The 13,075-nt window shown below is 39.0% G+C and overlaps 1 pseudogene; it reads right to left on the minus strand.

The window, feature by feature from the left end:
- Positions 1 to 855: 855 nt before the first annotated feature.
- On the minus strand, positions 856 to 1,890 carry LOC101433844 (transcription factor Dp-1 pseudogene; annotated as a pseudogene).
- Positions 1,891 to 13,075: the final 11,185 nt, after the last annotated feature.

A 13,075-nucleotide genomic window follows, 5' to 3' on the forward strand; every position in this document is an offset into this window, starting at 1 on the left:
GTTTTATAGTAGATTATAGAGAGACACTTACAAAACAAATACAACCTTTGTTTCAGTACATGTCTTTAAATAATTGACTTCTAAGTATGTAAACAACTGTATAATAAAAAGTTTCTAAATATTGCTTGTAAGAAATCAGGCAAATTTTTCCATAAGCCAGTCCAAGCCTTCAAGATAGTTTATAGAACTGCACCAGCATGGCAGTAAACTCTACCAAAAAAAAAAAAAAAAAAAAAAAATTTTTAAGACCTTTGTAATTTGCTGCAAAACAGAGAAAAATGTATAAACTTGGAGGAATCAATATAATTTAAGGGAAAATAAAGGCATAATAATATTTATGGCACTAAATTTTTTTAAGCAGAGCTCTACTATTTTGGTTGGTTCTTTGGACACTGAATGATTTAAAAAATAAAAACTCATCATGTAATCTTGCTACCCAACAGTTAGTGGCACCATCCAAACCACACTGCAAATAAATGGCCATTCAGTGTACCATTTTCCATGAAAGGATAGTATTGTATTGTCACTGATGGGGATGTCGTACAATTTTTTCAGCAAACCTAGCAAGAATTGTTAAGTGAACTTTGAATTTTTTTTAAATTAGAAAATGAAAACAAAATTCTAAGAAGTAAATATTCTACATCAGCACACTGGTCTCAAAATACACATCCACACCACATTTTTTTAAATCTTATGAAAACCATCCTTGCTTGCTTATTGGAGGTGCCTATCTAAATTCAACAGCTTACCAATAAATTTTTGGAGGTAGGACAAAAAGAAACAGAAAAATCCTTTTTAAAAAAAAAGGGTCCCTTAACATTCTTCTTTAGCTGAACTCAAAGGTATCAGGGGAGTCTACATGCCAAAAAAATCAGACTTTGTCGTTTTCATTATAGTCATCATTGTCGTCACCATCTTCCGCTGGAGCCACTGTACTAAAACACATTGGAACTCATGGACAATATCCTACCTGCACCAATGGTCAAGGCAAGGGGAGAAAGCCTTGTGCCATTTGAAATTGAACCTGGTGATGTAACAATTACACCACTGATTGGTCCCTGAGACATTTCTGTCACACAAGGTTCCAGAGCTTTAGGTGCCAAACTTCTTTCCATTTTAAGGTCTTCAGCTAAACACCTTCCTGATTCTTGCCCACAAGCCATTCCCATTCATTCTATTTGTGGATTTCAAATGTGTACTCAAAATTAAACAGATACTCAAATTTGTCACTAGAAATGCCACACTGGATCACAGCATTCTTGCTTGTGCTCGCAATGATGAATGGTAGGTGGATGACAGTGCTGGAGGGAGGTAGTTTACTGCACCAGACTCATGAAGGCAATTTGCTATAGATTAAGTTCGTGAAGTTGAGACAGTTTCTGTTTTGTTCTTTCCAATCTTCTCTGTTTCTCTAATTCTAAATTCTGACATTCCTCTGACTAGCCCATTTGATTTCTTTCTTCTCTTTAGAAATAGTGGTCAAGGCCACTAAAGACATTTAAGGCACCATAGACTGGTCATCTTATATTCTTCCAGTCACAGGATGATTCATTTGGTAAAATATGGTTAGCAGCAGCACTGAATTCTGCAACCAATCCATAGGACACTCCTTACATGAAGCAGCTCCTTTCCCCTGAACCATTTCACAACCCTTCACTGAACAGTGCCTCAGACCCCTGTCCTTCTTTCCTTTTCTGCGGCGTTTCCACTTACTGTAGAAAGTTGATATTGGATTGTCCAAAGATTTTTGGCAAGAGACACTTTCTGAGAATGTTTATTTTAGAAGGATGAACAGCTACTAATGATACCACACCTTTTCTAGGCCTAAGATTCTGGTCTATAAAAACTTCCTTCTCCACTGGCTTCAATTAGACCAGCAGCTTTTGCCATGTGACAGGATCCATGAAATCAGTTCTATGAATGTTCACCCCGGGAGAAGAAACAATGATTTTTACTTTGTACTAGGAGTGCTGAGCTGATGTAAGGGGTGACATCCCACCAGGCAGCCTCATAGACACTGGTCCGAAGGGTCAGTTTCACCCCTGCGCTCCCTGAACTGATGGAGCACGTGGCACGCCTGAGCCCCTGTGATTTCTTTTAACCAATGAATGCAGCAGAGGTGCTCCTGTACCCATTCCAAACCAAAAGCTTAAGAAGGTTGAGCAGCTCCTGACTTTGTGTCCTGGGTAGCCCTGAGCCACCATGCAAAGAGTCTAGTTCTCCTGCGACAGAGGCCACTCAGGGAGCCCACATGGAGAGACCATGAATGGAGGCCACACGGAGAGGAAGAGATGCAGATACTACGTGGAGAAAGAGAGGCATAGTCGTCTCAACGTCCCAGCTGAGATCACCTTCCCCCATCCCTGCCATGGTGCCAATGGGTCAGTGAGCCATCTCAACTTTCCAGCTGAGTCAAGTCCCAAATGACTTGTATCTCCAGCCAGGATCACACGGAGCAGAAGAGCCACTGAGCTGAGCCCACTAGACACATGGAGAGAAAACACAAGTGTTGATTTTGTTCTGCAGCAATAAATAACCAAAATAATATTAGACTCCTCCAAAAGTCATCTCCAAAGATGAGGACCCACTGACACGAACATCGCAGTCAACATTTCAATCTCATTTTAAGTTATAGCAAAGGCAGGCAGAGTTTCAGAGGACAGTTTAAACAAATCTATCAATCCACAAGGCTATCTTTATACCTTCATTCCATATGGACATGGTGAAAATATTCAGTAAAGGAAAGTAGCTCTAGATTATGTCTGTTGCATTCCTTTTGCTTTCATTACCATTCTTTATATGAAAGAGGAATGGTTAAAAAAGAAATTCTGTTTGATCAAATAGCCATTCACATTTTTAAGGAATTATTAGCTAATGAAAGTGGTCATGATTTGCTGGTTAATTTTGGCTTATTCAGTTCATTCTTACTACAATATAATCTTTAGTATAAAGGGAATGACTTCAGAAAAATGGAGAAGCCAAATTTTATAGTATATGGAATTCTCCTGCTCAAGTCTCAACAACATCTTTTGGTGAATCTCAGTTCTTCATCAATTCAATAAGAGACATCTTCTTGAACTATCATATTGAATTAACAAAATGACTGACATGAATTTACCTTGGCAATTTACAAACTCAGGGCAGTTTGGGGAGAAATTGCTGGGGGCCCAGATTAAACCATTGTAAATTGCAGGACACATTATATAATGAAGATTCTTAATAAGACAATGTGAAAGAAAGTTTTTTTAATCCATTTTTTATATGATCAATCCCCTGTGAAATAATAATCTCCAGACAGAATAAAGGGGGACACATAACCCAAGTCTAACTTATAACTAATTACCTTGGCAGTACACTAATTTCATCTCAACCCTTTAAAATTCAAAAGATGAAGTGATATAGAAACTCTGATCAAACATCAGCCCTGTAGCTTATAAGAAATACTTTGCTCATGTTATTAAATTGTAGATTATTGTTTCTCTGCATATTTATTTGCCAATGAACCAAAGGTTAATTCTCCCTTTCTGTAAATTAAATGGATTTGTAATTAGAGCCCTTGCTTAATTTGCTTTAAAGATCATTCTTGTTTATGTGTGGACTACAATTCCATTTTATATATAATTGCTTCTAAATCCCAAAGGATGCTAATGTAGATATAAACCAATACATTTTAAAACTGAGAATTATGATGAAGGATTAACAATGTAAAATTTTACAAAGAAAGCTAAGTGCAGCCTTCTCTGTGATCCCTTTTGTTGGTGATTTCATATTACATGTTCCTGAGAATTTAACCTTGAGAAGCCCAAAGTCATCGTACATCTGCGGCAGCTTCTTCACCACATTCATAGTAGAGCACAGGCTAGATCACAAACTCTTCAGTAAATCAGTCTTTTCTCAGAGAGAAGTCAGGAAGAAGAAAAAGGCCAATCACAATCCAGGCAGTTCCTATTTCTCACCTCTATACTGGATCCCTCCAAAAGACATCTCCAAAGTGTAGGGAAGAATATAACGGGAGCCCAGGATATTTCAATTAGGTATATCCTAATGACTCATGACAGCACATGAGTCAACCATCTCTTGAAGAAAAATGGTTGTATTAGTCTGGGTAATAGTATGAGATTTTATAAACTTCTCTCAAGTAACTGTGGGATGCATAAGTCCAAATTCCACAGGGCAAGCTGCAAGCCAGGAGCTCAGATGAAGGTCCTTGATGAATTCCCCAGGAGAAAGTGGCTGTCTAAAGTAGAGATTGGAATTCTCTGACTACTGAAGTCACTTGTCCTTTTCAGGCTTTCAACTGATTGGGTGAGATGTCTCTCATTGCTGAAAGCAATCTCCTCAGTTAATTGTAGATGTAACCAACCGTCTAAGCAATCAGCTCACTGTTGACTTAAGTCCATGAAATGTCCTCACAGTAACAATTAGGCCGATGCTTGCTTCACAAAACAACTGGGCACCATTATCTGGCTGAGTTGACACATAAGCTTAACCATTGCAATGGTTTGTCCAAACTTTCTCCATCACTAACTTTGCCATAAACCAGGTCACAGGATGGTCAGGCAACTGCACATGGTGACCATTTCTAAAGAATCATTCTGTGTCAGGGTGCAGGAATGAGATGAAGACATTTCTTTCTACATGAACTCTTCTCAAAGAGAAAACTGCTTATGGATGGAAGGACTAAACTAGTCTGATGGTGAGAGGTTAGGGGAGACTAAACATCCTAAGGGCCTGTTGACACTGCCCTTTAAGATGACTGCATCTGAGTAACCACAGGTTTGGTTTAGTTTGATTGGGTTGGGTTGGGTTTGGCTTGGCTTGGCTTCACTGGGCTGGGCTTGCTTGGTTTTTTTGTTAAGAGAGGAATGCAAGTTTTGGGCCAAAGCTGATTTTCTGGTCATTATTCTAGAAAGACTGAGCTCTGCCAAAACTGATTCTTTCTTTATCCTTCTCTCACACTTTATTCGGTAGCTTCTCAAAATAACTGTTGAAGAAATATGCATAGGACAGCAATTTGAAGTAGCACTAAATTATCACAGCCCTCTATGTCTGCCACTGACATAGCTATGCCACTGCTGTCCTCCTCACAGCATAGTGAGATTAAGATATGCTGGGTGGAAGCAGATATGGCTCAAGCAGTTGGGTGCCCACCTCCCACATCAGAGGTCCTGGGTTTGGTTCCCAGTACCTCCTAACGAAGACAAACCAACAACAAGAGAATGATCAGACATCGAGCAAAAACAACGAGCAGGCAATGAGCAAAAACAACAAAAGGACAATGAGCAAAAGCAAACAAGCAGGGAGCAGATGTGGCTCAAGCATTTGAGTGCCTGCCTGCCACACAGAAGGTCCCAGACAATGAGCAGACAGTGAGTGAAAAACAACAAGCAGACAATGAGCACACACAATAAGCAAAAACAACAAGAAAAAAAGAAAAGGAGCAAACAGACAAGGGAGCCATCTCAGGGAGAAAAAAAAAAAAAGATATGCTGGGTACTCGCCTGTGAAACATGCCACCATTCCTACATCAGCTTCTGACATGTTTGGCCATCTACAAAACTCTGCTTAAAAACTCACCCTAAAACGAACAAGCACTAAACAGAGGTTTCAGTTTCAAAAGTACTTACTCAAAAACAGCTGTGTGACTAGCACCATGTTAATGGCTAAGGAAGTTATGATGAGAAATACATGGCATGGTCTTTCCCAGCAAAGAGCATAGATGCTCCCAAGCCAAATGAGATAAATAAAGCCCCCAGTGACTCTTGGTCCATGTCATAGAAGCTTCTGCTATTGATTTTGGCACTTATAAAATAGGGAGTATATCAAAGCAGAAGTACCGTGGGAATGGATCCAATTTGTAATTCAAGTGCATGTGTGTGTGCACACACGAGTGTGTTTATGAGGAATGGAAACTCTCAGGGCCATAGCTACTGACCTTATGGCCAAAGTATAAAGGTACAGAACTCAAAGGATTTAGCAGTAGGCAAGCTTCAGCTGCAGATATGGGAGAAAGAGCCTGTGTCTGCAGATGCAAAATGAAGAGGAGGGAAAGATTTCCTCAGAAACCCCATCATGCTGGACCCCCTACCTGGATAATTCAAGGGGAGATGAGAAAGCTCTTTCTGCAATTTTATCTTTTTTAGAGATATTAGCAGGATAATTGCTTTGACTGCCCCCTTCCCCAGTGGGGAGAGACACAGCTGGGCTACGGGTAGAGGCCAAGCCACACTTGATCCAAATGAAGGGGAATCACAGGAGGGCAGCAATAAGCTCCTGCCTCTGCCTGGGCCCGCCTTGTTATCTACGTTTATAAAAGAGCTTTGTCTCTGGGCTGGGATATAATTAAAGCTTATCCAATTATCCCACCCATCGCCCTATATGCAGTTGCTCTTTGTATTATGTTCCTTGCTCATTTATACAGGGGACCAAAAATTCCTCAAGAACTGCTTTTGAATAATTCTTGAAGAGATCCATATCTTCCTCAATCAAAGGTCTATTTCTGGTTGTGCAAAGCATTCTTTCCTCATTTGCTCATTCACTCATTCACTCATTCATACGGGTTGAATAAATTAATTCATAAAAGTGTGGTGAATGAGACAATAAATGAATCTCCTCCCCTGCCTCTAGTTCTGGAACCAACATGGAGATTAAATCTACCAGTGAAAGCCAGCATCAAAAAAACAAGAAAATCTTAGAAACACTGAAGCAAATCCCACAGGGGTCCTTCTGGGTTCTTACCTGGAGCAGATGAATTGGAATCCACACGGGGATGGTCAGGAGAGAAAGTAGGTTTATCAACACTGCTTGAAGGACCCACCGGAGATCAAGTGTCTCAAGTCTGCCTTCCCCAAACCAGGGAAGCAGGAGTTTTTATGGTTTCAGACAGGGGAGGGTAGAGTGGTTCCCATCACAATGGCAAATGTACACAAGGGTAAGCCTAGTTCTGAAACAACCATAAACAAAGGTAAGCTCAGTCTAGAATTCCCGTCACAATTGTAAGTATATACACAAGGATGACATTTCTAAGAAGGGTCCAAAAAATTTAGTTTTTGCTTTTCTCAGTTAATCTTAAAATATGCATGGTATCTGGGGTTGGACAATCTTGGGGTGACAGGGATGGGGGGTACCGATGTGAAGGTACAGATATGGGATAGACACAAGTAGATAACAAGTGAGGATGTGCATAGTTATACATTTTTGGTGGAGCTAAATCTGGTTAATGGTAAGTCTGTAGCTCTGTGAACTTGTGAGCAAGAATCACATTGAATTTTTCTAACATTATAAGGTACAGTGAAATGATTTAATATTTAAGCTATATTGGGTTTTTGTACTACAACATAATCCTGCAGAATGTCTTATTATAGCATATTAGTCCCACGTAGTTGAAGGGGGCGTTCAACAAATGTGATTCTGAATACTCATTTTATATTATCAGTGTGGTCTGAATGTTGCATCACCTTAACTTAAGCTCTGAGTCAAACTCCACACAGTTCACTTAAATGGCAAAATGCTATAAAAATGTATACATAAATCTAAATGAATTTGCATCCAGATCCTGATGGCTAATTTTCCTAATGGTATTAATAGTTGTTGGTTTTTCCTAAAACAACTCTAACATATGTGTATATTTCCAACATTAAGGGGTAAATACTGAAGCCTGCACACATATTCATTCCAAAATTACAATATCTAGAAGCATCTCTGTTGTTTATTGCCAATATATAGTTACTGATATTCTACTATAGCACAATTTTTATAACATTTTTTATCCTCAATCTATGTTGTTTTCTTGATATACTTCCTCCATGTGCATTTGAGCTTTTATAGTTGTTGCCTGTTATTTCTGGGTGTACTCAAAGTAGATAGGTTTCCTCTGTACTTAGCAGTGTTTATGATGTCTTCAGAGTTAGCATCATCTGTCAATCTGACATGTTTCTCCAACACTTAAAATTCAGTGAAAATTTGAAAGGAAAAATCACTGTGCCCCCAGTTCAAACTCAAGCATATGTTCCAGCCTGTGCTAAGTAATTTATCCAGAAGGCTTCAAAATATTTTAAATAAAATCAATCCCCCTCAAGGAGCAGAATCAGCAACTTTGCATATAGGTATAATGGTAAAAATTAGTTCTCTGTAACACAAGCTAAAACTTAGAATTTTTTACATAACTTTTGAGCAAGCATTTCTATTCTTAAGCAATAAAATGCACTCATATTTGCACAAGTTTTAAAAAAATTATACTTGTACTTCTCTTTATTTCCATTAGCCAGCAACAAAAAACATCAGATTTACATCAGATACTGCCTATCACAGTATACTGACTTGGAAAAAAACAAACTCGGAAACACTAAAATGTTAATAGTAATTATCTCTGAATATTAAGACTATTGATGATCTTTATTTTCCACTTTAAACTTTTGTATGTTTTTAATTTTTCTCCAATGAGCATAGATTCATTTGAAAATAAGTTTAAGAGCATTCCTTGTAACCAAACACCTGTCTTCCTATTTAAAGAGACTAAATTAATTTCATATCTTCCACATCCCCAAACCCACAATATCAAGATATAACCAAATTTGGAGAAAATCCAGTTTTCCTGGTCATGGTCCACAGACAGATATTTTGCTTAGTATTACTCAGTAATTTAATGGAACTTAATATAAACTGGAAAGGGTTAAAGTAAATGTTGGAACAGATGATAAAAATTATTTATTAACTCTGTAATATTGCAGATATGCCATATTATATTAAAATCTAACATTTTAAAGAACTACAGATTTACCTTGCTTAAGGCAACATTTTTGTAAATCTAAGATAGTTCTCCACTTACGGTGTATTATAGGAGTGTTCTTAACACGTGAACATCACCTGCCCTCTGAAAAAGGCATGTAAAATTATTATTATTTTAGTAACTGCTGTAATTTTACATAAGGACGATAAATATGTAGGAACTGATGAGCTATAAATATTTGGAATCACTTGCACATATTACTAGGAGACTCATATTTTCACATTCTTTTATTTTAATGTATTTGGTAAGACCCTTCCATTATTATGAAATTATTTCAAAAGCAAATGAACTGAAAACATCAAATAATACAGCATAATCTTGACGGAAAGAGAAGCAATGGGTTTGTTTTCAGTACCTGTTTTGGGCCCAGTTAAACCTGTTAAACAAACCAAAAAAAAGAAGCCTAAGACCCCACCGCTCTCTTAAAGGAGCTTACAACTCATTGAGGAGATGCAACAAACCTCATTTTTTAAAAAATTGAGAGCACTTAGGCATGATACTGTGTGGTACTGATTATTAAAACAATAGGTATTCAGAGAAAAGAGAAAAAGAACAACTGAATAGCAGTTATAGAAGACTTCCTGGAGCAAGCATTCAAGAAGGTCCCAGAAGACTGGGTGCGCATTATTAGAAGGCAGGGAGTACCATCATTTCCGAAGACAGAAGTGAACTGAATAAGACAGGGAGGCCATTAATTTGAATGTGATGGTGGGAATGAAAGACAAGAGGAGCAGTAGAGGAATGAGAAGACATGATGGGCAGAAGCAATGGCGGGGAAAGCTGTGAAGTGGAGGTAAGAGAATGGGAACCAGGACACGTCTTCATTCTGGCAGGCATATGCAACGAAATGCCACTGAGTTCTTCAATTCCCAGGCAAGACTCCTTAGAGTCCCTTTGAGGAATTTATCATCAATTCAAAATATCAAATATCAGGTTTAGTTTGGGTTGAAACACAGGCTGATGGTTTGGATCTTGTGTTTAACACAAGTCTTCGTGTCAAGACACTTCTCTAAAGGCCCATTTTGTTTTAAATTTGGCTGCCCTGGGATTCTATTTTATTGCTCAACTCCCCTAATCCTTTATCAGGCTCCAGGTCATGGATCTCGGTCTCAGTGAGTAGCCCAACCCTTTTGGCTACATCTTTGCTGTGGGAATTGACACTGACCTTTCTCATAGTTTTATTCTACCAAAGCTAGATCATTTATAATTTGAAAATTTATGAATAGATAATGTGATACAGAAATGATACATTCATCTCAACTGTTTGCAGGAAATTTGTTTGGGGCTTATGCAAATTTACTGTGTTAAAGCTGTGTAATTTATGAGAGGAAACTTGAATCTAATCTTTTCCATTTGGGAGTTTGAAAACAACGAAGGGGAAATCATTGGAATGAATATGGATTTGTTTTGCACAACGGAAACTCGTAAGTGGAAATGATCTATAGGGCATTCAATTCAGCTTCCTGCCAATGCAGGATTGCTTCCTGCCATAAAACCTCAGAGGCTGAGTTCAGATTATTTTTAAATATGATTCAGCTGCTACCAAATGTCAAAGAGAGATTGTATGAGTCTTGGACAATATACTTCAATGTAAACTGGTGCCCTTCTTCTGTAAACTGCACTACCTATCCACATCTAAACAAATTTCTGCTTGTACTTGGTCCTAGGCTAGTAAAAACTTGGAAAACATACATTAATCCCTGCCTCATTCTGGTTTGTTGAATCTGTATTTTTGGATGTAGCCTGTCCCTGAGGGGAATATATATAACATAAAAATCAAGCCTACTGTTTTGTGCTTGCCCAATAAACTCAAATAACTCTACCCCTACCCCATGCCCTATGTCATGGCTGGCACATCAAAGCACGCTGCTGAGCACAACTAAGCTTGTCTGAGTCAATTTCCTTGGCCCTTTCTCTGGCTTCAGTAAAGGTGACCCCAGCTAATGCAGCACCCTATTATGCAATCCTCATGAAAAAGCTGAATGTATGAAGAAACAAATCTAATTATGAACCCAAGTTTTGGATGTCAATAACTAGACTAAACTATCTACCCTGCCATAGATTCCCATTGCTTTTAATATAATGACCAAATCTTCAGCCTGGTCTACAAGGCCTTGCAAGGTGCAACCTTGGCTACCAGTGCAACCTCATCACACATTACCTGTTAACTGTGTGCTCCAACCCCCACAAGCCTTCTATCACTTTCTCTAATGTGGCATGTTCCTCCAGCCTCATATTCCTTGCAAATGCTGTTTACTCTACAGGAGGTCTTGCCCCGCAACCCCTTTCTTGACCATTTTCCTGGTCAATTACAACTCATCTTTCAGTTCTCAGCTCAAATATTGTTTCCTCGGAAAAAAAAAAAAAAGCCTTCCTAACGCCCCAATATAGATCAGTTCTCCCTAATGTATGCCTTTATGTTTCCTTGCAATCTTTATTCAGAGCACTAGCTCATGGTGGGCCAGTAATAACAGTTTTTAGAGACTGAATGAAAAGCACACTAAGCATATGCCAGTGCAAGGCCAGCAGTTTCAGTTTCTGCATTTCCCACAGATAGACCGCTCACATCAGTACAGAAAAATGTTGTCTTGCCTTTTACTATTGGACTATTGGAATTTCTGAATTTTCAATCTTGGAACAATCAAATGACATAGCAAGAGAAGAGAGAAATAAAGTGCAGGTATTTTTTAGGTTTGAACTGATGAGAAACAGGAAACTGAAAAAAAGGGAGCTCACCTGTACCCAGACGTATTACGGCATAGTGGGATTGTCTGTCCCACTCAATCTCTTCATTTTGTCTCATCCACACTCACCCAGGTAGGAAGAGATCTTTGGAAGATCAAGGAAAGGATAGATGTCATAAGTTTAAAAAAAGAAAAGTCAAAGAACTGTCAATATTTGTAAGACAAAGGTATTTATTTTGTATCTTTTAGATGCACTACCCCCCAAGAACCTAGAACAACTAATCTACTCTTAAAGAGGATTGTGTCAGTTAGGATGAGAGGATGGACTAGGTTGTACCATGCAAAAAACAAAAAAAAAAGCTCAGGAGTTAAACACAACAAATATGTGTTCTCACTCCCTGTACGTGCTCAATATGAGTCACCGTTGGAATTCTGCTCATTATAGTCATTCAAGGAACAAGGCTAAGAGGGGGTCCATCTCAACACACGCTCCATGATCAACCACAGCATGGAGTGGGGCAGGGAAAATCATGTACTAAAATCATGCACCACCTTGTCAAGTTTCCCCTTAGAAGTGACACACGTCACTTGCACTCACATTTCATTGACCAAAGAAAACCACATGGCCATGCCCAACTTCATAGTTGCTGAGGAAGAACAATCCTACCATGGGTCAGCACTGAGAGGGAGCAGCCCCAGGACTACCACAGGAAAACGAGAAGAATTGATGGCTTCCCTTTGAAATCAGGAACAGAGGTTACCATGGCCTTGACTTCTCTGTGCCCCACAGAGCTGGGACTGGTGTAAAATAGAAGAGACCAGCGAGGAAAAGAATAAATAAGACCAACTCTACCAGTATAATCAACAGGAAGAAGGAAAAAAAGTAAAGAAATGGTCTGCATCCTGTCCCCATCCTCTGGACTCCGCATACGTTTATGATCAGTTAATATAAAAATGTTTGCTTTCTAGTAATACACTGCATCTCCACACACTTACATAAAGAAATTGTGCTGTTTTTAATGCAATTATGATTATACCAAAAGATGAAAGGTAGTCAGAGGAAAAATGGCAATAGCCCTTTCAGCAGAGATCTGCAGCAGCTTTAAAATGTTAAAAAAAACACTGGAGATGTATAAAAATATACATTTAAGGTAAAGGAATCTCTTAGAGAATAATTTTTAGAGGAGTGGATCTCACTAAGAACCCTACTTCCTTCAAAGAGAATGAGGCAGAATTATTTACTGTGATTTTTATTCATATTTTTCCTTCCACTTCTTTCCCCTTTCCAAACAAGTAGCCAATCTTGTGGATTTCCTGATGCAATGGGTTTTGCTGGGCCAACATCACAGACACCCACTGAAGATGTCACACCAGGGTCTTGGAGGGTGTGGAGGAAAAACCCCACGACTTGAGAACAGAAAAAGGGAAGGGAGTGGGTGACAGAGGCCAGGAATAGCCCAGCTCTGCAGACAACTGACCTTAGGTCACAGCGATGTCACTCAGGGGCACGGGGCCCTGGTCAAAAGTAACATTGTGTGTGTCCCCAAGCCTGACACTAAAGCAGTAGAGTTGCTAGATTGGAAAGGATTGGAGACAATGAGCA

This window comes from Dasypus novemcinctus, chromosome 20 (genome assembly GCF_030445035.2).
Source record: "Dasypus novemcinctus isolate mDasNov1 chromosome 20, mDasNov1.1.hap2, whole genome shotgun sequence".
Classification (NCBI taxonomy): Eukaryota; Metazoa; Chordata; class Mammalia; order Cingulata; family Dasypodidae; genus Dasypus; species Dasypus novemcinctus.